The sequence below is a fragment of the Paroedura picta genome, chromosome 10 (assembly GCF_049243985.1).
Source record: "Paroedura picta isolate Pp20150507F chromosome 10, Ppicta_v3.0, whole genome shotgun sequence".
In the NCBI taxonomy this organism is placed as follows: domain Eukaryota; kingdom Metazoa; phylum Chordata; class Lepidosauria; order Squamata; family Gekkonidae; genus Paroedura; species Paroedura picta.
In genome coordinates this window covers 23,791,997-23,817,255 of record NC_135378.1, presented here as the reverse complement: position 1 = coordinate 23,817,255, position 25,259 = coordinate 23,791,997, and the positions used below count along the sequence as shown (strand labels likewise).

General features: G+C 45.8%; 1 protein-coding gene across 1 annotated transcript in view; it reads right to left on the bottom strand.

The window, feature by feature from the left end:
• NWD2 (NACHT and WD repeat domain containing 2) overlaps positions 1-25,259 on the bottom strand; it is a 70,589-nt gene that overhangs the window by 43,192 nt on the left and 2,138 nt on the right. The gene's annotated exons all lie outside the window — the stretch shown is intronic.

Sequence of the window (25,259 nt, the reverse complement as noted above, 5' to 3'; positions counted from 1 at the left end):
GAAGCATGAATAAGCAGGAACAAATTTGTTTTCGGTAACTTGCGGAGCATGCATGCTTCAAACTGCTGCATGAACAGGTTCCTTTTATATTTGCTGGAATTTAAAAAGGAAGGCTATTCAGGTGGGCATTCAGGTTCCTACCTAGCTGCTTACCATGAGGGGTAAGGACAAGAGACAACCAAGGATGCAGTCTGATCATAGTCTTACATGAGGTCATAAATCAACATAGGCCTCCAGGAGATATAGTCAGCCAAGCTCCAATGATACTTTCCCCATGTGCAACTGAGCTCCTATCCCAGTGTAGAACCAGCACTTTGTTGTCAATAGCTGTGAATTCAATAAGTTCAGTTAAGAGGCCTCGTAATTTTTCAGATGTGAAACAGTGTGGTACAGCCTGATCTTGTCAGATCTTGGAAGCTCAATAGGACTGGTACATGGAGGCCACCAAGGAAGAAGAAGAAGTGCTGGATTTTTGTACCCCGCTTTATACCACCCAACGGAGTCTCTAAGCGGTGTACAATGGCCTACCCTTCCTCTCCTCGCAACAGACATCTTGTGAGGTAGGTAAGGCTGATGTGGAAATGAGGACCCCCAAGATGCACCTAGAGGTTTGTCTAGGATGAACACAGCTGCATACACCACACAATGCTTCTCCCTCCTTGTTTTCGCTGATGTACAAGAGAAGGCACCTCTTCTGGATGGCCAGTGTTAGCTCCATCTCTTCAGACCTCTGGAACGAAGCAGGGCTCACCCTGGCTGGTATTTGGATGGGAGACCACCAAGGAATACCAGGCTTCTGACCCAGAGGCAGGCGATGGCAAACCACCTCTGAACATCTCTTGCCTTGATCTCTTGGGTCACCAGAAGTCAACTGTGACTTGACAACACTTTCCATCACCGCTAAAGCAGGCACCATGGCAAACTGGAGATGGTTTCCCACACACAAACCAGGATTCTAATGAAACAAGTTTAGAATTGTGGGGTTGTGTGTCCCTGGCTGAACAGACTAGCCATGGTGAACTAGCACTTGATGCAAGGTATCCCAAACCCCAAAGTTTTTAATTCTGCTCCAGGGTGGAAGGGAGTGGGAGCATGCAAAGGAGAACAAAGTATTTGTTTGATGTTTGTGATCATCCCAGGTGCTGTGACACCTAAAGACAGCCACAGTGTAATGGTGTCAGCACACTGGGAGAGTTGTCCTAGATATGATGAAGAGGCAGAACTCGGGATGAAGCTGCTGTTTTGAGCAGCAGCCTCACATTCCTTGTGATAGTTATTAAATTTACTAGCCATAAAGCCAGTTGCATCTCTGAATACAATGGGCTCTAGGCCCTCTCCTGCTCCAGGCAAGCCAGCTGAGGCCTGGAGAGGCCTCAGTGAGCATTTTTGGCGTGGGGGGAGGAAGCTCTGGTGGGGACCCCACTCCTCCTGTTGCTGCCCCGAAAAGGCTCACGGAGGCCTCCGCAGGCCTCAGCAGGTGTGTTCAGGGGGGGGGGGACAGGAAGCTTACAGGGACCCTGCTCTTCCCGCCACTGCCCTGAAAAGGCTTGCTGAAGCCTCCACAGGCCTTGGCAGGTGTGTTCAGCATGGTTTACAATAAAAGAATAAAAACAACATAACCCTTAAATAGCAAAAAATAAAATAAAATAAATAACCCCAACACATTAAAAGATGGCTATTCATTAGAGTTAGCTCCCCATCTCCCCATCTCCCCCCCCCCCCCGGGTCCAGCTGCAGTCAGGAGCTCTTTCTTTAGGTCCTGATCTCACTAGTTCTAGGGGATCCTCTGATGGTAACTCTGGGACCTCAGGCCGACCTCAACCATACGCCTGGTGGAAGAGCTCTGTCTTGCAGGCCCTGTGGAAAGCTGATAACTCCTGCAGGGCCCTCAGCTCTTCCGGGAACTCATTCCACCAGGCTGGGGGTAGGGCCAAAAAAGCCCTGGCCCTGGTTGAGGCCAGGTGAATGTCCCGGGGACCCAGGACAAGTGTTGGATTGCACTGACTTGGAGATCCCAATCACAGATACCAAGCATGGTCTACCCTGGTTAGCACTGAGATGGGAGGCCTCCAAGAAAGTCCAGGGCTGCTACGCAGAGGTATGCAATGGCAAGCCACTTCTCTCTTGCCTTGAACACCCTATGGGATCACCATAAATCAGCTGTGACCTGATGGCTCTTTCCACCACCTCTGCTGTATTAAACATGTTTTATTTTAAACTACCTGGAAAATATTTCTGAAAGGTGGTAAATACACTTTAAAAATATAAGAGCGTTGGACAACATCCAACATTTATGAGTAAAGTTCAACAAACATACCCCAAGGCCATGTGTCTTATCAATCCACTGCTGTTTCCATGGTCACCTGTTACCATGTACCTACTTTTGCAGAGAATATTCTCATGGGCTAAAGTTGAACATCTTAAGTAGAAGATTTTCTGGAGATCTGCTGTTAGTCAGAGCAGAACGGACCAATGTTTTGACTCCCTGACTGATTCCACAGTTATAGTTTGCCCGTGTGTTTTCACCATATTGGATTCTAAATGTCAACTCTGAATTTGCGCCTGGCATGCTACATTTGTGGTTTTTCCCGTCACAGGTCAGGAAACAAATTGCCACGTGTGTTTTGCATTTTCATTGGGAGAGTGGGCAGTCCCACATCCTGTCATCCCATCCCCTCCCCTTTTTTGGTCTGATCATGTGCAATAACGCACTCATGCTGTAATGCAATCATTTTTTTTAAATCCCATGGTGCTCAAATAACTCGAGAAAGGGAGGAAACCAGGGTATAAAAAAGCCTCTTTCCCCTCACGTCTCTTCTTTATAGAAACATTTGTTGAACTTGGACTGTGGTTTTTGGCTACTGTTTTGACACAGAGTGTAGGACTGTATGGGCCGTTGGCCTGATCCAACATGGCTTTTCTTACGGCAGTGAGTGAGCACATCTAAGGATTCCAACCCAACCCCATTCACTCATCACATCTGCTGCAGCTTTTGTGCCTGGAAATGGAAGGACACATAATTAAGATGGAAATGTCTACTTAGGCTGGATGACAGATAACCCAGTTTTATTACATAAAATCTAAACTGCCTTTTAACAGCATGAAATTTATGAGATTAGCCTACCGTTAAAAAACAAAGCACTGTCAGAGGTTAAATTTTTATACTTCTGCAGATGAAAAGTTTAACATCAGAGTTATTTTCTGGCTGCCCAAAATGGAAATGGAACAAAAAAAGTATTTTTAAATCGTGCTAATGAAACTCCGAGACATTGAGATCTGTCAAAATGGAAAACGGAGCTAAAAATCTCTCGAGTTTTGAGAACTCCATACAGATAATGGCTTGGATCCACCAGAAGGCAGCTGTCTATGGCTCTCCAAAATGTTTCTCGAAATGTTGCTTGTGAGTGAAAAGGAATCCACAGCAACAGTCTGCCATGGAGCAAAAGAATCAGTCAACATCACCTCCTTTTACATACATGGAATTCCTCTGGTGGATCTCGGCCAATCCCTTTTCATCTCAAACTTCTGACCTATATCTTACACTCTTTGTTGACCCAAAGCAAAACAGCAGCCAAGAAATCTGAAGGAGATTGACACTGGGAAGGTCAGCCATGAAGGAGGAAAGAGTTTTAAGCGTAGGGATATGTTGCTGGCAAACGTTTTGCAGCGGGTTGGAATAGATGATCCTGGAGGTCCCTTCCAACTCTATGATTCTGTGTTAATTAATGCCATAGTATTCCCCACTACTGACAGGAAGAAAGGTGAGTCCTTTGAAATCGAGGAGAGCTTTACAAGTTGGATGGGAGTTTTACAAATACCATGGAATGCCAAAAAGACAAATAGGTGAGTTCAAATCAAATCTGAACTCACCCTATAAGCTAAAACATAATTGTAATCTGCTTTGAGACTTTTTAAGGTAGAGAAAAGAGCAATATAATACCCAATTCTTTTTTTTCCCCATTGGGATAGACTATCAGTCTTCCACAGAGCATTCTACTCTCTGCTTGATAGAATAGTCTTTTGTATACTTCCAGGTTTTTTATTGCTCCTTTTCCCCGGCCATCCTTAGATACATACTGCCCCAAACTAGGTAAAATGAGTGACAGTGTGAGTTGGAGGACTAGATCCGGGTCTTGTATTTCATGTGCAGAGGGCAGTGCTCCGTTGACCTGGCAAGAGCAGAAGTGTGGGCCCCACCAAGCACATAGACATGCTAGCATTACTCACTCCCCCGTGGAGTGTGACCCGAAAAAGGTGCAGCCAAAGCCAGGAGCATTAGGAAGAGCTCTACAAGGGGTTCCTTATTTGGCTGAGTTCTTTGTGCTGACGGCAGGCTTTTATTATTCTGTTATACTCTAGCGGTGTTCTTGCAGCATGTTAGAGCATAGGCATGCACATATGGAGCCAGGAGGTCCTTGGATTGTCTGGCAGCCAGGCAAGAGATGTTTGGAGGTGGTTTGCTGTTGCCAGCCTCCGTGTCATGACCTCTGTTATTCCCTGGAAGACCTACCACCCTGCTTAGACTGGGCTTGTCTGGGCTACCCAGGTCAGGATAACATGGGAATTGTAGCAAGGGGATTCCTGTTGTAGCTTGTGGCAGATGTCTCTTAAGAACTGTCGCCTCCATTCTATGCTGCCAAATAGCACCCCGAGCACAGAATATCTGAAGTGCATTCCCTAATTGATTTCCCTCTGTTTGCCGGGCAGGGAATATGCATTTTAAAATGTACTTTTTGCATCCCTTCAAAGTAAGAACAACAGAGACACAACAAATTAAGCCTGAAAATTACAAGCACAGTACACCCTGGTTGATTGCAGCGAAAGGTCTTAAACAGCAAAGTCTACAAGGAACGGAATTATTGTAATCAAAATTAATGTGTAAAGAAAAATTCAGGCATAGTAAAAAAGAAAAGAAAAGAAAAGCAGAAGAGTGCAACAAATAAATCACTTGAATTAATGAACTTCAAGGTAGTCATTTGGTTCTTACTGTGCTGAAGAAATTATATTTTGGAATCATTCTGCACAGCGTATTAGCGTCTGCTTTTATAATAAGTTCATTATTAATATTCTTCCCCTCTCCCGGCACTAACAAGCTAAAGAAGAAACAGCCATCATTTAGGTTATGTAATAACGGGGTGGTGACAGGTGAAAATTTGTAGAGATGAAACCCTTTCTGCAATTTTGGGGAGTAGTTTGACCTGAATGGGGAAAAGCTGCCTGTTAGGAGGAGAGAAATTGGTTTTTGCATCCCGATTTTCACTATCCAAAGGAATCCTAGAGCAGCTTATACACACCTTTCTCTTTCTCTCCCTCTGTGAGGAAGGCAGGGCTGAGAGAGCTCTGAGAGAACTGCTCTGCAAGAACAGTTTTATGAGAACTGGGTCGAGTCCAAGGTCACCCAGGTGGCTGCATGGGGAAGAGTGGGGAAGCAAACCCAGTTCTCCAGATCAGAGGCTGCCACTCCTAAACACTACACCACTACACCAAGTTGGTTCCCAATGGTTATCCTCTGTGGTACCAATAACCACCCTCATTGCCAGAATAATTTTAAAATGTTTGCGACTGTTGTTTTTAATGGTGAGTGAAAATATATAAAAATATAAATGTCTGCACATTGCTTAAAATGTTAAAAGGCAGGCAGCTCACCTGAGGTATCATGAGGTCTAAATTCTGAAAAGTCATCCTGGAATACAAGTCTCTCCTGCAACGCAGAATGGGTTCTCGGGCCGGCATTCTGTCTTCAAAGGTACCATCAGGGCAGCAAGAGGGTGAGGAAAGTCATTTCTGATTTTGGACTAAGGCAGGGGTGACCAAACTTTGGCTCTCCAGATGTCCATGGGCTACAATTCCCATGAGACCCTGCCAGAATATAGTCCTTGGACACCAGGAGAGCCACAGTGTGGCCACCTCTGGTGTAGAGGGAGTTGTGTGACCTTGGGCCAATCACATACTCTCAACAGAATTGTTATGAAAAGGCACTGGAGGTGAGGGAATCATGTAAGCCTCTTTGGTTCAAAGTTTGGGTACCCAAGGTTGGGTGGGAGATAACAATTTTTTTTACAATACAGATTAAACCGAAATATATGTATCTATTACAACATGCACTGAAACTAAATACTCTTAACGTGGTAAATATTTGAACTAAAAAGTTCTGAATCTATATAACCTAATACTTAGCCATGTAACCATTGAACCATTAACACACCATTAACAAACCTTGAACCATTAACACGGGACCAATAATTCAATGTGACAATGCTGATAACCTTAAACCACCTTAAAACAGGACCTCAGTGGTCAATTTTTCGTAGATACAGGCACGCTAGAATATTCGATCCAAGGCAGGTTATAAGGCCTTCCTGATATTCTTTGAGGCAAAAGAACGGAGTTGTATGAAGAGTATCTTAAACTTTTAAGAACACAGAGGTTCAATAGTCCTTTCTGACCATGGCTATCATATTTCTTTGAGTCTGCATATATATATATTTATTCTGACAGTTCCCAATGGGGACAAAATGAAGTAAATTGACCATTAAGTGAAATAGGTCGATTCCCAACAGGAAAATTCAGAGCACCATGTGTGCTACTACTGTAGAGCTAATCTTGGGCTTTATTGTAGTTGCATTTTCCTCACATGGAAGATTATCATAACAATACCCCCCCATTCTCTATATGTTTTGTTCCCTCTAGTGGTCACTTCAATATTACACCAGGTTATGTCCTTGAAGATTTAAAGTCCAGGGTTTTATGTTAGACATAAACCAGTGTAATATTGAATGGATCAACGGAAGCAGCGAAACATGCGTGGAACAGAAATGAAAACAGCCCTTTGTCTTGCTTGATTTCATTTATGTTCTAATTTATAGCTGTGCAGATATTACATAAAGAAAAACTTGGCTTGTGTCCCTCATCCTTATCTCACAAGGAAACTGACCATCTGTCCTTGAACATTCTGCTACCCAGGGATATGAAAAGAGCAAAATAATATCAGCCCTAATTGTATATAACAATGGCTGGATCTGCACAGAACACATCAGCTACACATGTGGAAAATGTGCTTCTGTTCACAGTCTGCCTTGCTGCATATGGGGATTTATATGCCCAGGTTATTTCAGACATTTCTTGATTTTATGGATCTCTGTATTTAACTGTGAATAAAATATATTTTATTTTGTATATAAAAGAGGAATGCAATTTATTACGGGGTATATAATTTATTACAGTAATCTTTGGGAAAAACACAATCTACTGCATGCATTTTTGTCTGTGAAGAAATGGATGAAATGTTAAATACAATTTCTTTTAGTGATTATAGATACATCAAATGTTCAGGAGAAGGTAAAACCTTAAGAGTCTCCAGTCCCTGCTTCAGTTCATGAATGACCTAATTATAAGTACCTTTTTTTAGTTGACTCTAGCTGCTGCCACTGGTAAATGTATTAGTTTAACTCCCTTCTATCTTCCATCTGTCTAGCTTTTCATTTTCATAACACTGGATACCTAAAAGGCAACTGCAGGTTTGCAATAAACAACTTAAAACTGCACTTAGAGTGATCAGGAAGGATCACCTCTAAGCAACCTAGAAAAGATTTCATTTAAAATATTTTAAATATTTAAATATTTAAATATTTCATTTAAAATAACATTTTCTGGACAAGCTAAGTGAGTGCTGAATGGGACCTACCAAGCTCAAGAAGAGGCAAAGTTAAGCAGATAGGAACATTAATGATTTATATATCACCACATCTTACTCCTGTATAGATTTAATCTACTAAGAAGTTCTACTGAGTTCAGCAGAATTTACTTTCAGGTATGGGCTGATCTGACCAGACAGGAGACTGTCTTATATTTGGAAGTCTCTGGGTGCCTGTAACAGACAGGTATTAGGTATGATTTACTGAAAGCCAACTTTTGATTCTCTGAGCCACAGCTTTCAAACGCTCTCAAGGTTCCTAGACAAACCTCTTCTCTTGACTTCCTCCTTCAGTGTCACATGATTTGCAAAGCTTCAAGCGGTTCTCAGGACCATCCAGAGTTTCATCACTCAAGACCTTTCCAAGATAGCCCTGCCCTCTGCACTACTTCCAAGGCTACCCACAGTAGCAAAAAGAAACAAGGGACATACTTCACTGTCTCTTCTCTTTGACTTGCTGTTTTTCTCCCTAGCCACTACGAGAATACTGAAGGTACCGGAGCCAACTCTGCCTGTCTGTGTAGACTATAGCAACTGTAAGAACTGAAGCTGCCTTGCATAAAGGTAAAGGTAAAGGTATCCCCTGTGCAAAGCACCGAGTCATGTCTGACCCTTGGGGTGACGCCCTCTAGCGTTTTCATGGCAGACTCAATACGGGGTGGTTTGCCAGTGCCTTCCCCAGTCATTACCGTTTACCCCCTAGCAAGCTGGGTACTCATTTTACCGACCTCGGAAGGATGGAAGGCTGAGTCAACCTTGAGCCGGCTGCTGGGATTGAACTCCCAGCCTCATGGGCAAAGTTTTCAGACAGCTGCCTTACCACCCTGCGCCACAAGAGGCTCTTGCTGCCTTGCATATGGAGGCTCAATCACACAGTATTTAGCTGTATTTTGTGGCCTTGAAGCATAAAATGCTCCACAGTATGCTCACAGTCATGTGCAGCATTCTTAGTTGTCTCTACTGGCTAGTGGTTTTTCTAAGAGTTTCTTTTTATGCAGGCAAAGGTTCTTTGAACAAATTGATCTGTTGTAGTTCAAGGGCTGGATCGAGGCGGCTTTCACATTCAATTTCACTTAATTCATCTCCTTATATCCCCAGGCCATCTTCCAAGGGCTTTGTACATGGATCTGTTCTAATGCCCAGCATAGCCTTTTTGGAGGCCCCCCTCCCAACCCTTATCAGCAGCAGCTGGCTCACACCCAACATCCTGTCCATCGTCTACAAACATGAAGGCCAAATCATGGACCGGAATGGTTTCCTGGGCTATGCTGAAGCAAGAAAAGGGTTAATTTACTCAAAGATTCAACTTCCAAAGGAAGCATTTTATTATGAACAATATTTACCCCAGTACCTTTTACGTGGTTAGTTCTTCATCTGGGGAATATTTTAAAATGCAATCTCACAGATGCCAGTATTAACATGGCACACTGCTCACATTGGGTGTGCATGCAAACACACCAAACTTACAGGCGTGTAGCCAGGTTGGTCTGAAGCAGCAGAACCAAGTATGAGCTCAGGGACATCTTTAAAACCAATAAAATTTTATTTAAGGTACAAGCTTTCCTTTTGCCTCAAACTTCTTCAGGGGGGATAATAGAATTATATTTTCCCTTCTGCAGTGTGAAGGTCCCCTAACACTACAGCACTGCAGGACCCGTAGTAAGTGCTACATGGGCTATTACAGTAAACCCTGTCTGGATAAGATATAGAGATAGATAAGGGAGGTCTCGAGTAGACAAATAAGGGAGAAGCTGCCTATTGATTATCAGGTCCTTCTTTGTCTCCGAGGGGTAAGAGGATGTAAATAAGCCATCCATGTGAATACCACTGACATCCCTTAGGGCAGTGGTCCCCAACCTGCGGGCCGTGGCCCGGTGCCGGGCGCGAAGGCCATGGCGCCGGGCCGCGGCTCCCTCTCCCCGCCCCCCCCACAGTAAAAAACTTCCCAGGTCGCAAGCTTGCGGGCCGGGAAGCTTCTTACTGTGGGAGGGCGGGGAGAGGGAATCAGGGCCGGGCCGCATATCGCGCATGTGCGGCCCGTGCAGGTGCGGCCCGCGGGCGCAGCCCGATGCGCATGCGCGGCCCGTGCGGGCGCGGCACGCGAGCGTGGTCCGCGCGGGCGCAGCCCGATGCCCTGCCGGTCCCCAGCCTCAGAAAGGTTGGGGACCACTGCCTTAGGGCAGTGGTCGCCAACCTTTTTATCACCGGGGTGTGGTCAATGCTTGACAATTTTACTGAGGCCCAGGGAGAGGGTAGTCTTTTGTCACTGCCACCTGAGTCCCTGCTTCGCTTGCTTTCCCGCCAGCACCCCTGATGTCCCACCGCCCTCTGGCGGGCGCTGCCAGCAGCAGCTGCACAGTACCATGCTGAGGGGGGAGCCCCAGCCATGGCAGCCACCGGAGAGCACCAAAGATGAGCTGGCGGCAGAGTGGCAGGGCAGACCCTGAGGCAACAGCCAGGGAAGAGGACGAGGAGGAGCCACGGCCCAGTACTAACTGATCCATGGACTGGTACCGGTTCCCGGACTGGGGGCTGGGGACCACTGCCTTAGGGGACTTGCACACAGGAAAGAAGAATTAGGCCCCATGGATGATTGATGACTGCAGCGGCAACGGACGACAAACTGTGAAGTTCCCTCCAAGTTGATGCTAATATGAACTATTTCCGGATTTATGGAAATCCAAGAATGATTGACTCTGCCCTTTGATCTGATCCTACATTATCCTCCCTTAATTAAGTCCACAGAAAAGAGGGTAAGGTGGCTATCTTAAACTTTTGCCTACAGTATGGAAAATGTCTCTAACAATGTTCATTGAATGAAACAATAAGAGTTCTTGTATCCTGGACTGCATGAACCGAAATATCTTGCTTGAGCTGTTATGTAGCAGAAGGCCTGGGAGAATCACAATGTATTTACTGTATTGCATTCTCTCCTTCCTCCAAGGAGCTCACAGCAGGGTACCAGGTTCCTCTCCCCAGCCACCTTACTTTTGCAAACCGGTCCGCTCTGTGAATTAGATTAGGCTGAATGTGTGTGACTGGCACAAGGTGTTCCAGCAAACTTGCATGGTGGAGCAGAGATTTGAACCATGGTGGAAATGCTGGTTTTTGGAACCCTACCTTTTACTACCCAAAGGAGCCTCCGAGTGGCTTAGGACTGCCTTCCCCTCCCCACAACAGACACCCTGGGAGGTAGGTGAGGCTGAGAGAGCTCAGAGAGAACTGTGACTGGTCCAGGTCACCCAGCTGGCTGCATGTGGTGGTGTGGGGAATCAAACCTGGTTCTCGAGATTAGAGGCTGCCGGTCTTAACCATTACACCATTACACCTCAACCATGTTCATCTAGAACGGCAGTGGCCAAATGGTGGCTTTCCGGATGTCCCTGGACTACAATTCCCATGAGTCCCTGCCTGGCTTTGAATAAAAGTCGCTTGGCTGAAGTGGCTACAAAAGGGACCAAGTTTCCTTCTGTAATGTTGACTTACTACCCTTACTTGGTGCTCTCAAGTGCCGCTGTGGCAGAGTTTCCAAGAACAAAACCCTCCGCGTCTCTTTCCAGGCCTCAGAAAACCTCATTAAGCTATCAAAAAGGGGGACTAGGCAGTTCTTCAGAAACAACACTCTTTTGTAGGTGAGGAAAAGAGATAGAAGCAAGAGCGGCCAATAGAGTCTGTCTGTGTGCTCTTTCGCTCCCTTAACACCACGTCTCCCCATTAAAAACTGGGGCTTTGTGCTGAGAAGATTACCTCGGGGCACAAAATCAATATCTATAAAAAGGAGAGATTGGAAGTGCACGAGCCCCCTCTGATCAGTACAGGCTCAGGCAGGCGCTGCTAGCCTTCATAGACTTTTCTCCTATTTATGGAGCCCCTGGGGAGGAAATTTCAAAGGATCTAGAGTCAATCCGTCAGTTCTGCATCTTCCATTATATGTCATGCGGGAGTGTGGAAATTGGCACTCGGGATTTAATTACTGTTTTTTAAAAGCTACGTTAAACCAGCCAAAACAACAACAGAATCCCGACTCTGACGATAAGCAGATAAATACGTTTAAAGACCCAAGTACTAAAGATTCGAGCATTTCCTCCCATTCTAATGGCTAGACAATATCTCAAACTAGGGTAAAACTGCTGTTTTGCCCTTGCAAGAAGCTCAGGCCTTTTAATAGAGGCCCGAAAGTTAGAAATTTGATCCAGCCTTTTCTGACATGGAAAGTCAGATCTAAAAATGAGAAAATAAAAGAGCTCTGCTAAAACCAGACCCTCAGGGAGGTGGGTTGGAAGACTGAGACCCTTTCATTTTCTTGGACCTTTCAGAGGCTTTTACAGCACCATTGTTCATAGTCTTCTTCTGGACCACCTTTCAGAATTGGAACTGGAAGGTACCATTTTGCGGTGGGTTCAGGTCCTGCATGGAAGGTAGTCTTCAGAAGGATATGCTAGAGAGATCTGTGGCTTGGTTCCTTGACCTCTGTAGTCCTTCCAAGTTCCAGCTTGTCCCCCCTGCTTTTTAGTAGCTTCATGAAGGTGCTGGGAGAAGTCACCTGGAGATTTGGGCTGGACTGTAAAGCAATATGCAGATGCTACTCAGCTCATGCTACCGGCGGATCCCAGGGAGGATGTAGAAACTCAAACAGTGCCTGGAGGCAGGTTGGGGAGGACTGAGGGCTAACAAGCTAAACTGAATCCTGACAAAACTGAGGTGCTATTGGGTGTGGCTCCTATCCCAGTCCTACCGCTTCACGTGAGCAAAATGTATTCAAGCCATTCATTTATTGCAACATTGATTCCTCGCTTTTCTTTTGCCCTTAAATTTGAAGGTTTTCTTCAGTCTAAGGAGTTTACCTCTTACTTATGTGGCTTTTCCACTCAAGCAGAGCCACTTAAACTGGGAGAAAGTTACTTAGAACTGTTGGATCAGCCCCACAATGTGGCAGAAAGAGTTCCATAAGATACTTTCTGATGATGAGAGTTGCACTCCCACTAAAGCCGGACAGGGGGCAGCCTGAGAAAGGACATTCTGGGTTGTGGCACCAACATTACGGCTTTTCCACCCTCGGAAGATTTGTCTGTCCTCCTCTAATATTGTCTTCTACTGAAAGGTGAAGAGTTTTGTTTGTTTGGCATTCCCTCACTGCCCTTCCTCTTGGTGAATGTAATTTATTCATGTGTGTACTTATAAAGTTGTTTTCATGCTTTTAAGTGTTTGTTGCCTTGGGAACCCTAAGCAGGGCTGAAAGACAGCATTAAAGGCTTTAAATAATTTTGATTAATTAATTATCTGCTTCAAGAATTGAATGGGGGCATTGTAAAATAGATTTTCTACCCATTTCTCCATGTAAAGATCAGTGGGATGAAGACTAACCGTGCTGTCCTGTGAAGACTTACTACAGTCTAAATTTACTGAAAACAATTGACTTGGACTGGAGGAACTCTAAATAGGGTTGTGTTGTAAATGCCCAGGACTTTCAAAAGAAGACCCTGAGCAAAACAGCCTTTCCATCTGAGATGGAAAGTAATTTTCCATGTGGCTTGGTTGACAAAGTCAGCCATTAATATTCATGCCTTGTTTCAATACTACATAATGCTTGACCTCAAAAGTCAGGCATTTCCCCCCACATGTATTCTAAACAGACAAACAGAACTTTCATCAATATGCCGAACACAGAACCGGTTTTAAGAGACTGTAAGTGAAGGCCTGAACATCTTTTTAAATGTTTAAGCTCATTTTAAATTAAGTCATTTTTAAAACAAGCCACTTAAGGATGACCAGTTTTTAAATACGCACACAGAATTGAAGTTTTAAACATCTGTTCAATTTAATATTTTAAACCATCAGTTTTTATTTGATATAATAGGTTGGATGGCTGGTTGGGGAACAATAAGCCCACCTTTACATGCCACAGATGTAGCTGCAGTTCTTTGTAGTTATTCCCTCTCCCCATTGTCTGCATGGCCACATTTCCACAGCAGAGGAGGAGAAAGAACAACAATGCTAGGAAAGAAACAGAAGAGGATCCATGGCTTCTTGCTGTATTAAGAAACTGTAAGGACACTTGTGCAGAGCAAGAAGTTGACAGGGCTCTACCTGTCCCCTGAGAGGTGCAACCCAAGAGCACATGAAGCACAAAGACACTGAGAGAAAGGGAGCTCCACTGTACTGGTGTTGGGGCAACTTACTGGCAGCAGGGCATGCTTTGAGGCCAGCTCCGCTACCACCCAGCAAACTTCTGCAACTAGCAGGAAGTTGGAGCTGGAGAGATCATGCCTTATTAGCTTTTCCTGGCTGAGAGCTCCCTCCTCATTGGGGCTAAACTGCCAGGGCTGAGGGCCCTCCTGATTGGGGCTAAACTATCCTGGCAGAGGGCCATGACGTACTCATGAGTAAATATTGCCAGGGCAGGGGCCATTACTTACTCAATTTGGTGGACATGGGGCTGGGTGTGAGCCGCCTCCTGGCACAGCCTCTGCATGCCTTCTGGAGGTGGGGGGCTGTGGAAGTGATTTATAATAGTCTTCCCTTCCTCTCCCCACAACAGAAACCCTGTGAGGCTGAGAAAGCATGGTTTCTACCAGGACTGCGACTAATCCAAGGTCACCCAGGATATGGGGGAGCAGGGAATCAAATCCAGCTCACACATAAGAGGCTGCTCTTAACCACTACACCAAGCTGTACAAATTGCCATTGCCTTAAAGAGATGTAGCTAGAGCACAGGGAAAAGCAGCTGTTGCAGGAAGATGGTGTAAGTTTTTGTTTGACTTGCTCATTGACTGTTCTGAAAAGCCAATGGCTTCTCAGAGAAATTGAAGGAGGGAGACACTCAGGTATTTCCTACATGTAGAGCTGATTGTGTAGTTAATAAGGTTTGCCATTTGAGAAGCGAAGAATGCTTTTTTCTATGTTCTCTCTCTCTCCCCCTCTGTGTGTGTGTGCAGTGGGGTGTGCAATACAGTCACCCGTCTCCATCCCAAGCAGCCCTTTTCTCCAGGGGAACTGATATCTGCAGTCTGGAGAGGAGCTTTCATTCTGTGAATTCTCCAGGTCCCACCTGAAGGCTGGCACCCCTGACCACTGGTAGGGATGCTAGCCTCCAGCTGGGACCTGGAGATTCCACTTCTGCGGTTTCTCAAAACCTCAAGAATGTTTCAGGGGTTTCTTAATGGTAAAAAGATTGAGAAAAGCTGACATAGAGGCAGTAATTGAGAAGCCCTCTGTAAGTTCTTTGCCATCCAATGTTTTCATGTTTGATTGTAACATACACCTGTTTATTTACTCTGATGACATTGAATTTAGCTAAATAAATGTACTGGCTGAAAAGTGTTTAGTTCTTTAAGCAAATTTGGCTATCAATTAAATATTTTCATTAAAGGAAGAAACTGTGACAAGTTTATGAATTATTTGATATTTATTGTTATTAGCATCTACTGCCTCCCAGCATTTCTCTTTGTTTCCTACCTGGGGCCTGGCATCCCTACAACTTCATGGAATCCAAAGCAAGGGTTTTTCTCCAGGGGGACTGCTCTCTGTTGCCTGGAAATGACCTGCAATTCGAGCAAATTCCCAGGTCCCAACCTCTCCCATCCTGCAACCTTTCTGACACAGAGTTTCCCCCTCCCAAGCAAGCCCTTTCATCTTCAGAAGCCGGAGATGAGTTGTTGTTGTAGTAGAGTCCATATCTCTATAGTCCAATTCCAGGAGATTTCCAGGCCGCAGCTGGAGGTTGGTGACCCCTAGGTCAGGAATATTCCTTGAGGTTTGGAGGCAGGGCCTCAAGAATCCAAGGGTGGGCAGGAGCTTTTGCCATGTAGCCAGCCCCCAGGAAGGCCACAGTGCAGGTGTTCATTCTAGTACCCGTTGTATTCCTGGGTACAATGGGCTTTGCCTCTAGTCTAGAATAAATTCTCTCTAGAACCCTCAGCCTTTCCAGTCAATGTCACTTGCATCACATCTATATTTCCTTTTGTTTACAGATCCATGATAGAGTTTTCAGCCCTGCAGCAGCAAATTTGGAGGGTGGTGCCTGGGAAAGGACACAGTATCACTTCTCAAGGAATTTTCCTTAATCTCTGGGGCTGAAAACACAGAGACTAGTGGAAAAAGAGAAGCCTTTCTCCACTTTTTTACCATTGAGAAATCCCTGAAACAGCCTTCAGGCTTTGAGAAGCCCCAGAAGTGGCACAACTGTGCAGAATACGGTTGGGAAGCAGAGCTGTAGACATGGCCACCGGGGCCCCTCCCCTTCCCACCCCCTCCAGGCCCACCATTGACCATTGGGGAGGGGGTAGAATGACATGGCCATAAATGTTCATATCACCTGATAAATGTTTAGCAAATTTAAGAAATATATTTAAAAAATAATTAACTCCCACCCATTCAGGAAACCTTCCAGGGCCATCAAGAATTCTGGGGCTTCACAGAACCCTGGTTGAGAAAGTGTCATCACTGACCCCATTTTCACTCGCTCTTCAAATTATTGGGGGTAATGATGGGGGATTGCCTGCTGCCAACATGTAAATGACATGCCTACATCACCAACATTTCCTCTACTTATTGTTTACGGTAGAAGAATGTCAGGGGAGGACCGGCTGGAAAGAGCTTGGGAACACCACCATCCAGGATAAACATATACCGTTAAAAAGATTAAACCCAAATCACAAATTGCAGATGGGCTCCTGAACCTGAGCGCTTTACTGCTCTGCTATCATATGCCTTTATCAGAGAGACAAAACAGTTTCTCCCCTTGCCGAAAGGAAAAAAAAATTGCACATTTAATTCTTGTTTCCGGTTACTCATGGACAATATTGTGCTCTGTTCAATTATGCACTGAAACACAAACTCATCTAGTGCTATAGAAATATTGATTGGATCATTTCCCCCCCCTCTCTCTATGCAACACAAGCTATGTCGTTTGTTATAGCTACCTCCATCCTCCCCGAAGTTCCCTAGTAAATATTTCACTGCAATTTGCACTGAAGGGACGAGAATAAAATGCTAATTGAACATAGCACTACAGCAACGACTAACGATGGCTCTGCACGAACTTGCTGTTCGGCTCGCTGTTTATCACTCGTCTAGACCAGGGTTAGTCAACCTGTGGTCCTCCAGATGTCCATGGACTACAATTCCCATGAGCCCCTGCCAGCACTCGCTGGCAGGGGTTCCTGGGAATTGTAGTCCATGGATATCTGGAGGGCCGCAGTTTGACTACCCCTAATGTAGGTCCTCCAGATGTCCATGGACTACAATTCCCATGAGCCCCTGCCAGCATTTGCTGGCAGGGGATCATGGGAATCGTAGTCCATGGACATCTGTCAGGCCGCAGTTTGACTACCCCTGATATAGACAAAGATTAACAAGTACCCTTATAAAACTGATGTTTACCAGTGCAACCCTAAACAGACTCACATTGTTCGAAGCCAACTGGGGCCCATGGGCTTAGAAAGGTACAATTTATGCTTCGGATTGTACTAGGACGCTTTGAAAATACAGGAACACCCTTTCATTCTGTGACATCTGAAAAGCACCTGGGGAAACATATTGTCCTTTCTTAAGTTTTTCAGAATGTTGACTCATCATCACCTGTCGGAGTACAATTTGCGTGGTCTTTGGCTATATGGCAATACTGGAAACCCTTACTGTTAGGTAGATACAATCTATATCACACCCAAGAAGGTATGGCAGAAACTTTTTCTCAATACATATTGCTAGGGCAGTCAGATTCCTTGGTCCGAAAGGGGATCACCCCAATTTTAGGACATACTTTGCTCCCCCCACAACCCCACACCTCGTTGAAATTGGAAGAATGCCGCAAATTAACGCAATATGCTGACACTGTCCAGAAATTATGTCAACACGAGGGGGAGGGGGAAGCAAATTCTACCATAAAGTTTATGCCTAAAAACCAAAGCATCACTTGCTGGTGTGTCAACATCACTTCCTGGTGACATCAGGACATTGCATTAATAAGCAGCACTCATCCCCCCCTCCTGCATCCCAACCCCCACCTTCCGCCAACAGCTACGAGGGACCGGGCAATCCTACACATGACCAAGCAAGCTCATGGTAAGAACCTTACCTCATGAGAGACTCAGTGATCATCTATATTGGCCCTAAATGGCCACCTGCAGTAATAGGAGTGGACAGTAGAGTTGATTTTATAGAATGAATTTCACATGCACACAAGAAGATGCCTTATAATTAGTTTTGCAATTCTCTACTCTGACGTGCACCAGCTCTCCCAGGTCTCAGGTAGATTTTCCACATCATCTATGATCTGATTCCGTCAGTTGGGATTGAACTTGGGACAGGGTTGGCAACCCTGAGAAAGTCCTAGAGATGCCAGCGGGTGGAGCCCAAGGAAGGTGGAGCTGGGGGAGGGGATGTACTACAAAGGAGCCCACCCTTGAAAGCCACCACTTTCTCCAGGGGAACTAATCTCTGTAGTCTGGAGTTCCCAGTGTAATTCTGGGAGAACTCCAGGTCCCACCTGGAACCATCACTTGAGACCTTCTGCATACCAAACAGTTGCTTCACTACTGAGCCACAGACCCACCCTCTTTTCAAGTTATTTTGCCTGAAAATACAAAAAAAGGACCAGAGTTTAGTAACTGAGCATGTTTCGATACAGGAGGTCCCCTGGTTCAATCCCCAGTGAAAAGGACCTTGGACAGCAGAACTAGGAAAGATCTTTTTTTCACGCCTTGGGTAGCTGCTGCCTGTGAGATTATACTCTACTGGGCTGATAACATAAGGCAGTTTCATAGGTTCCGTTCCACGCACTGAGTTTATTGACGTTCTCAACTGGCTCATAATTTCAGAAGCGTTCTTTGTAATTACAATAACTTTCACCTTTAAAGGAATCTTAATTATACAGAACAATTTGGAAATTATGAACCAATTGTAAGCTTCAACCGAGGTTAAGGAAGAAAAAAATCCAGAGAGCTGTCTTGTCATTCAAGCCCAAGAATTTGTCGCTGATTTGGCAGGCAGATTTTGCAACACATCTGAGCAGACTATTATTCTTGGCAAAGTACTGAATTATGATTTTTTTAAAAAACACTTTAATGCCAGCGTCTTAAAACCAATGCCCCCCAGTCCATCTGAAATTAGTTGTAATTAAATCTGATTGAAACAAATGGAATATGTTAGCTGTGACTAATTCATATCCTGCTGCTTTCAAGAGGACTGCTGACGTGCTCAGGAAAAAAGTTCCACAATGGTATCCTGGGGGATGTTAAAATCGCAAGCCTAACTCCAGTGTGTCCTGAGGTCCAAGATTGCTACCCAATTTGGCTATGAGAGGAGAAGACATCGTGTCTCACAGTACCCAAACACCCAGTGCCTGAAAACATGCCCTTAGAAGAGATGGTAAAATCTAACATTAATAAGTGCTATTAGTCATTCATTTTACTTGCCTAATATTCTGCCTCACTGGGGTATACTTTTTAACCCTCAGAATCTCTCTCTCTCCGGTGGGAGAAAGATTTATCCAGATTATCTGGACGAGTCGTCAGGTTACTGGAATGATCTCTGTTTCTCCAGAGCACTTGAAAATGCCGCTCTGGAACAGTATTTCTTGGGGAGGGGGCTTCATGGGGTATTTGGGTAACCTAATACATGGACACACACAAACACGCAGAATAAAGCAGCCCAGTGGCAAAATCAATAGATTTTCAGGGTAGTTTTGTATTCAGTGTGCTTTGCTGTGGACAGAAACAAAACAATGCATAGTAAGTGCGTGTACTCTGGGGATAGCAAATATTCTAATAGCAAAGTGAGGATACTTAAATTGGTGGACTAAGGCCTCGCTGTCTGAAGGCAGATTCTTCAGCAAACTTGAAGAAACCCCAGGTTTACAGAAAACTCTGACAAACTTGGGGGACACACAAAAAAGAAGGTTTGAACCCCCCTCCCCCCAATAGTAGAGCACTGATTGTGCAAGCAGAGGCAAAGTTTCCTCTCCTCCATCGTTGATAGGCCACTGAGGTAGCAAAGGTAGGGTCAAGCAGGTTGGCAGGGGAGCTGCCACCACTACTGTGAAGCCAAGGTTGGGCAGATCTGGGTGGAATGACTGCTGCTGAGGTAGCAAGCAGGGGGGTGGGGGTGGCAGCAGTTGAGGTCCAGTGGGCTGGAGGGGGGGTACATGGCAGTCACAAATTTGGAATCAGGCTGGGGAATGATTCCTCTGGATCTTCCTGGGTCCCTGCTTGCTATCTATTAATGTGCAGATGACAATGCCCTAAGAGAACACGCTAGAGACACTTCTCAGTGTTTTGACACAAAAATAACAGGGCGACCTGTATAGAGGTTCAACCCTCACTGTTAGCAGAGCCAGCTTGGTGTAGTGGTGAAGAGCACCTAGACCAGGGGTAGTCAAACTGCAGCCCTCCAGATGTCTATGGACTACAATTCCCAGGAGCCCCTGCCAGCTTTCGCTGGCAGGGGCTCATGGGAACTGTAGTCCATGGACATCTGGAGGGCCGCAGTTTGACTACCCCTGACCTAGACAGTTGGGTTTGACTCCCCACTCCTCCACATGCAGCCAGCTGGGTGATTTTGGGCCAGTTACAGTTCTCTCAGAGCTCCCTCAGGCCCACCTCCCTCACAGGGTGTCTGTTATGGGGAGAGAAAGAGAAAGGTGTTTGTAAGCTGCTCTTGGATTCCTTTTGATAACGAGAAGTGAGATGCAAAAACCGTTATATCTGTTATGGAGAGAGGAAGGGTAGGTGATGGTAGGTCACTTTGAGATTCCTTTGGGTAGTAAAAAGTTGAGCACAGGTCTCATCTATTAGATATGACGGACTTTAGCAGGACTGAGGACAGAATATCTGAATATTAACTGCTGGTCATCCTAATTTATAATCTGGCAAATTAATATGGAAACACATGGTGTTTGATATGTATTATGCTACTGACTCATCTATTACATTCACAAATGCATTCAGAGGGCTCTACATATATATGAGTTGGTTATGATCGACAACAAGAACGCAGAAACATTTCCTGACATGTTCAGAGAATTTAAATTTGGTAAACAGCTCCTTATCATTGGGATTCCAAACTTGCGATATCTGCATTGAAAATCTAATTGCCTCTAAATCTGCTGTCACGGAATGGTACGTCTGTCTGCAGGAGGTGGGGGTAGCATTTATTTGCTTCTTTCACGTATTTCATTTATACCCCACTTTTCTCCCCAATGGAGATCCGAGATGGCACACCACTTTCTCCCTTTCATCTCTGCCACTGCCCTGAGAGGTAGGTCAGGCTGAGAGAGTGGGGCTGGCCTGCAAGGTCCATGACAGAGAGGGGATGGGAACCTGGGCCTCCCAGTTCCTAGTCTGACAATTGATCCACCGCAAGCTCAGGCTGTCAGCTTAGGTTTCAAGTCAAGATTGCAATAAAACACTAAAGGCTCTGACCATTCATTGCTTCATCACTGCTGTTACTGCTATTGAGAAATGAGAAACGTCAGCTGAAATGAGAGAAGATTCAAAGTGGTCAGAGGTGGTGAAGGCTTCCATCTGGAAAGGGAACCTGCCCTTACGAATTTAAAATCCCATCTGGAAAGACCACAGCTCACTGGTACAGCATGTGGTTTGTATGGAGCAAGTCCAGGGTGCCCTCCAGGCTGGGAAACCACTTTGGACTCGGGCAGCTGAGGCCAGTCTGAGTGAACCACCCTTTTTCAACCTTTTGACCATGGAGGAGCCCCTGAAATAATTCTTCAGGCTCCGAGGAGCCCAGGAAGTGGTGTCAGCTGGTCACGCCTCCCTGCCACACTTCCAGAAATCACATGACCACCTGCATTCACAGGCAGGCTCAAGGAGGATTGAGATGGAGACACATGGAATCCCTGGAGTAGACACCAGAACACACTGAGGAGCTGCATGCTCCGCAGCGTACCGAGTCCCCATGCAGGACACATTTCAGCGGGAGACCCGGTGCTTCACTGAAAGGAGAACCCCCGGGAAACACAGTAACGGCAGGTAGGTTACGCCACGCGGGGTGGTGGTGGGCAATCTCACCATTCTAAACAATCTCACCTTCCTGCAAACTAAACCAACAATGCCCAACGGTGCCAAGACATGCCGTGAAGCCATTCAAGGCATTGTTTGTCCCCTGCAGGCCTCTGTAGGATGGGGACAGGCCCTGTTGGCCCCTGCAGCACTGAAAGGGAACATGGAAGAATCCCTTAGCACAGAGCTTCTGGGGCCCGATTTGCACCAGGCCCAGCAGGGAGGAAGTCTGGGGTCACTGTCATATAGATGCTAACCTGGCCTTTACCGCTTGTGAGGAATCAGCCATTGATAAGCAGATGGGCCAATGGCTTGCCACATTACAAGGCAGCTCTGTAAACTCATACGACACCATTTCTGTAAAGGAAATTCTAGACAAGTCCATGTGCCGATCATCATAAGCAACTATCTCAAAGGGAACAAAACAGCTCTGTTTAAAAGTGCTGCTAATGTTAAGAAATCTGTCTCTTTTAAAACAAGCCCTACTTCCATGCTCCATGGTCTACAAGGAATCACTAAGGAGGAGGGGAAATAAACAATGGGGTCCTTTCCCCTCTCTCTGCAGCGTCAGTCAGCTGCTCTACTTAGCACAATGTAGAGTATCAGACTGGGATCTGGAAGGCGCAGGGTGGAATGCCCTCTCTGTCGTAAATGTTCACTGCATGGACTTTGGGCCAGTTGTGTACCCTCTTTCGGCTGAACCTACTTCACAGGGCCGTTGTGAGGATACAAGGGAATAGAGATTCATAGTTTTCTGCATGCCAGCAAAGAAGTACTCTGAAACCTCCTAACTTCTGTGCAGTCTTGTCTCACACAGGCCCATTGAATCTGACTTTGAACAGATTTAATTCTGAACAGCTTTTGTTCTGAGAGTAACCTTTTTGGGAGCTGTTGCAACAGAAAGGCAGTGTGTGCATTAAAAAAAAAAACAGCCAAGTACATAAACTATACATATGCCTTAATCTGTAGCCACTGGCTCTGGTCCTAAACTACTACGACTACTACTATTACTACCACCCCCACCACCTCCACCATTATTACCATTACTACCATTATTATTATTATTATTATTATTATTAGTAGTAGTAGTAGTAGTAGTAGTAGAATGCTTTAATTTATAGGCTGCCCCTCTCTGCAAGCAGGCTTGGGGCAGCTTACAGTATATCAACAGTTAAAATCATCTTTAAAACATACTTTAAAAACTAATATCCATGGCTGTCCCATCTGCACCCTATCTTCTTAGGCCTTTCTGTTAATAACTATTCAGACACCATGGCAGGAAAGTCTCTTAAAATGTAGGGAGTAGTTGGCATAACTGGGCGGGGGGGGGGGATGAGATGCGAGAACCAGAGGGAGGCTCACAGTACCCTCCCCCCTTATTCTGACCCCAACTATATGCTTTGCGGAAGAGCATTGTTTTGGCCACATGTAAATGCATTTGGCCACACATAGATGCATTTGAATTGAAGCAACTGATGCGACCAGTGAAAAGGCAGACGATGCAACAAGTGAATTCTTTCATCAATTGGCTGGATCCTTTTTGTTGTATTGTTTAACATTTCTCTATATAGCACACTCACTACGATGCTGCCATGCTTTCTTTGTGAGAAAAGATCACACACTTTGCAAAAAGAACTCGGATCCTTTTAAGTGACCCTTTAAAGTCAGTTTCTATGGCCCTTATCTGTTCCACTTAATATTTCTGTTAAGGGCTAGGAGGAGGAGCATGGTCTTAACATGGCGCTTAACACCCACTCAGGGCATCTGTCCCGCCCCTGAGTGCCTCCTCCTCCAACCGGCTTACCTGTCTGTCCAGCGGCCAGCCAATCACCTTCCCTCCCCCTGACCACCCCCTCCTCCTTCCACTTCCCTCTGAGGGTTGGAGGCTGCAGATCCCTGCAACATGAGAGCTGCCCCTGCCAATGAGTTCCCTACCTGGGGGGCTCCAGCCCCTTGGACTTGGGGCTCCATGGGAGGGTGCCTCGCTCTCAGATGATCGAGCCACCCGGCCACGGCCTCAGCTGAGGACACACAGCCCTAACAGCTGCCTGCAGCCTTTCCAGGTCCCGGGGCGAGGGAGAGGTCATCCGCAAAGTTTTTCCACTCCCCCCCCCCAATCTAGCACCCGTTGTTTCCCTGAGTGCAATGGTCTTGGCCCTAGTTTGAGAACGTTTCCTCACAAATCGATGAAACAAGTTACCCCATGAAAGTTTTCTGGTCCAGAATTAGGGGAGGAATCAAGTTCTCATCCAGGTACACCTAAACTCTGTAATCTCCGTTGATTGTTTACCTCTTGTGACAATGGACAGCGCAATCTGCATACATTGACCAGCATTGCCTCACTCTAGATTTCAGACTTGCCTCTAAAATTAAAACCCTCACCTCTTCTCAGTTCTCATAAGAAAGCCAGCTGCTGTGCAGGTCCCCTTACTCAATGGCTATCGCCATTTCTATCACCGCCAGTAAACCAATACAGTGCAGACTTCGAATTAAAATGAAGGGAACTCTTTCTCCCCTTCACCTTTCTAACGAAAAACAACACAGAAATCTGTCAAGTGTGTTTCTCCCTGTGCGGCAAAACAAAAACCCAGCTTTCTTTCACTCAAACTTCTGCTAACCAACGACAGGAATTATGTTTGTGACGTGTCAAGCTGCTCCTTTATGGCAGTTCTCGCCAGCCTGTGTGGGAACGGATCCTTGGGACCTGGTGCCTTAGTCCTTTCCCGGGCTGTATTCCCACAGAGCGATGGAACGTACAGAACGATTTGGCAGGACCCTGGGAAGCGCTATGTGTAGATGTGTGTTTTCAAATGACTAGTTGACAGTGATACTGAGAAGAAAAGAGGAAAGGGGTGGGGAGGCTTTTTAGTGACACAGGATGTCTCTGAAGCAGTCATGAGAGCACCCAGTAGGACAGCTGAGGTCTTTGGGCTGCTTCAGAAGCAAAAATTGCTCAAGCTGACCCCCACACATGTGTCCACAGGGCTGCAGGTTCAATGCACCGATGTCCCTCCTGCAGGAGCCGAGGAGGTTTCGCCCAAAGAGCTGTGAGCATCTCCCTCTCACCCTCCGTGTCTCTTCTTCTAAGTAGTCGGCTAAACGCCAGCGCTTCCTGGGACACCACGTACCGCAGCCGTCAAGCTCCCAGTTTTTACAGGACTTGGAGTCTCCTCTCCTGCTGCGTCTCAGCCTAGGAGAACGAAGGAAGCGATACGAAAACAGGCGAGGAGGAATGCCTCCTGCCGGCAGCCAAACTGGCAGGCATTATCCTTTGGAGTGCTTTTCAGCCAAGACTGAAGTGAAACAGGGAGGGCAGCAGCCAGGCATTTCCCAAGGGGAAGAAATTGGGAATGCGAAACAAACCGCTTACTTATTCACGCTATTACATTTGGTTTGGATAACAAGGGGTCGCAACGGTCGCTCCATCTCCCTCCCGTGAACAATGCTCGGTTTAGGGGAAAGGAAGGGGCTTCAAGAGGATATGTGCCTGCTTGAAACAATATCCCGAGTGCCAGATGTAATGCCCAAAAGTTACTGCATTCTTCTTTTAT